The sequence below is a fragment of the Epinephelus fuscoguttatus genome, linkage group LG15, assembly GCF_011397635.1.
Source record: "Epinephelus fuscoguttatus linkage group LG15, E.fuscoguttatus.final_Chr_v1".
Classification (NCBI taxonomy): domain Eukaryota; kingdom Metazoa; phylum Chordata; class Actinopteri; order Perciformes; family Serranidae; genus Epinephelus; species Epinephelus fuscoguttatus.
Genome location: NC_064766.1, coordinates 25,899,109 through 25,902,282, shown reverse-complemented (window position 1 = coordinate 25,902,282; position 3,174 = coordinate 25,899,109).

The following is a 3,174-nucleotide window of genomic DNA, read 5'->3' as shown; positions in this document are numbered from 1 at the left end:
GGGACATCTGGGGTGCTTTGGATGGACTTAAACTGGTAAAAATGCTGAATGAAGCAATTTCACATCCCAAAAAAATGGCAATTTTTCTACACTTCTGTCAAGGAGGGGCTGCTAACTATGGTGACCAATGCAAAAACAGGAAAATGTGAATGACCCTATCTGGAGCCAGTGTTTGGTTTGTCCACTCTGGGCTACTGTAGAAACATGGTGGCACAACATGGTGACGAGGACCCGCTCCCTATGTAGATATAAATGGCTCATTCTAAGGCAACGAAAACATTACGATTCTTATTTTCATGTGATTATACACTAAAGAAAACACACTTACTATATTTCATTGCTGCACTATATTGCCCTAAATCATTCACACTGGACCTTTAATGTCAAAAAATAAATTCTGACCTCAGATACCAGGGTCACATGTTCACCTCTGGGTTATCTCATAAATAAAAACAGCACATAAATGTGTTTTCATGTGGTGATAAAAACAAAATATATGGTGATTTTGCTGTGTGATTCTTTGTGGTCACACACAGAAGGAATAAAAGATCATCTCCTCAGGGTATATGCACCAGAAAGCACAGAGAGCATGAACACTCTGCTGTCAAGGCTGCACAATGTCCTCACATTTCTTTGCTTGTTTTACAAACAGAAAAGAGTTTTAAAAGTTTTCATCTGTATCCAAACACCCATAGGGTCTGTTGCTGATTGGCTGCTGGCGGCCATGACTTTTGGAGAATATCCATGTCCGACTATATGTGAATGAGTTTGTACAATGAGGATGTGAAAAAATACAACTTCCGACCATGACTACTGGGCAGTAGACCAAGGGCATAGGTTTTGTTTCAGCCTTCGGGGGGGACACATGAAATGGAGGATTAGGTGTCCTCCTTTCCTCCGACACTTAGGCTGCATTCATATGGAATCAGGCAGAGTGCAAACAGCAGACGGACAACACCTTCTGGATGGCATGGGACAAACAACAAAACATCAGACGGCATGGCAGGACAGTAAAAGAAAACATGCATAACAATATGTTGCAATGGTGATGCTATATTGTTTACAAAGCATGGAATAAAACACATCAGGTAAAATAATTACGTGATTATTATTTTATGTATGTTTTTCTAATAACGTCTCAGTCTTGTGTGAGGGAGCCATAACATCTGGTTGTAAATTCCGTTGTGAAGGACTGCAATAAGGTAAAGTATTTGAACTCTAAATGGCAGTCCCATCTACCGTTTTGCAGGTGTTGTTTGTTTCTCTCTGTATTAGTCTGTCAGTCTTGACAGATTTTGCGCCCAAACTATCTACCAGATTGTATCGTCTTGTCACATGATCAAATAGACTCTTGACACTAGACAACATTAACATACATGTTACCAGCAATCATCTTTGCATACATGTATATGACAAAATTGAACAGATTTTTAAAATAGTTTATACATAGTTTTTATGGTTTATTTTAGTTAACAATCATATAATTTATTTTTTGTAGTTTTTTAAATGTAGAATGAGCATATAATTAGTTATAGATTGCTACTGTCTGTTATATATATATATATATGTGTGTGTAAAAAAAGACAGAGAAAAGAAAAGGAAATCATGATGAAGATGGGTTCGCATTTTCGACGGAATACAGCCAAGAGCAAATGGCACCATTTTTAATTTATGTAATGCAGGTAAAATGCCATAGGCTTGGGCTAATAACGTTAGTATGTTATATTTGTTTGGAAAACGTGTTTAGTATAAGGACACATTCACACTGGTGCTGTTTGGTCCGCTTTAAACGAACCCTGGTCCGCTTTCATGGATAGATTGGTTTCTTTGGAGTGATGTGAATGCTCATTCGAACTCATTCATGCGGACCAAATGAGTGAACCCTGGACTGCTTGAAAACTGGGGGTCTCGGTTCACTTGCAAGTGAACCCTGGTGCGGTTCGCTTACAGTGGGAAATGCAAATGAACTATCCAGCAAATCAAAGAGAGGAAGTGAACCAAAGAGAGGAAGTGATGTAGAGCACAGTGCATTTTGGGTAGAAAAAAACAAAGCCAAAAACGCAAACCGGGAGAAGCAGAGGTAATCAAAGAAAAAGTTGGAAAATGTCTCATGGGCAGACGTGGAGTAGTGAGGAGGTGCAGGCGGTTATTGATATATGGTCAGACGACTGTATATCGCAGTTGCTTGTAGCTAACCTCAGTGGATTTCTGTTTTCGGTCCTGGCCAATCGATGAGCCGAGTTTTCTTCTTCCTCATGCTTTTTTACTTCCTGATCAGTGGTGGTTTCGGGCAATACCGCCCCCAAACGAGCAGCTGTTGTAACTGCGTGACATTGTCCAGGCTGTTTGGTCCACTTTAAAGTGCAGTGTGAAAGCGAACCGAACCAAATGAAGGTGTGACATTTTTTGGCATTCCCCGCCCAATCGAACTGAGTCCCCCTGACTACCCTGGTGTGAATGCGCCCTAAGACAGTTGTTTTGTCAGTGAACCTTGTGAGTTGTAATAACTGAATTTTGTAATGTTACCTTTGTTAAATGTCACTGTTGTCCCTGGCTTCATATGAGTAGAGGAAAAGTCTGAAAGCTGCTAGGCTAATTTATACGATGAAAATGCCATAGGCTCGTGCTAAAAACATTAGCATGTGGGGATGCATGTATTTGTGGGGAAAATGTGTCGTGCTGACGCACAAGTATAAATCCTGCTTAAGTCTTTTTTTTTTAAAATTTTTTTTAACACAAGTGTAGTTACATGGTTACAATCTGAGTCCCCCCCAACCCAGTGGGCCCCGGTGCAACTTTATTTACGCCCCTGCTTCCCCCACAGACTCCACATCTACAATGGTCATATAATGGTTATTGGCTTGTTCCTCTGGCCCATAAAGTCTTGCTCAGTTCCAATGTAGTATTATGTGATTTTAAAGTTACTCAATAACAAGCACGTAATTTCCGACGTGGCAGCAATACAATAATATTAATGAATCACACATCTATCAGTAATACTTTCCCTCATTCTACCTCTTCTTCTCTGGGGGCCCCCTCCACACACATGCTGCTGACAGGATCTGTCCTGGGCTCTGCCTATGACTGACATCAGAATAATACCGGCTCTGATTTTCACACGTGTTCCTTAATAAGATACATTTAATAACCGACTAAAGTAAAGAGTGAACAAGC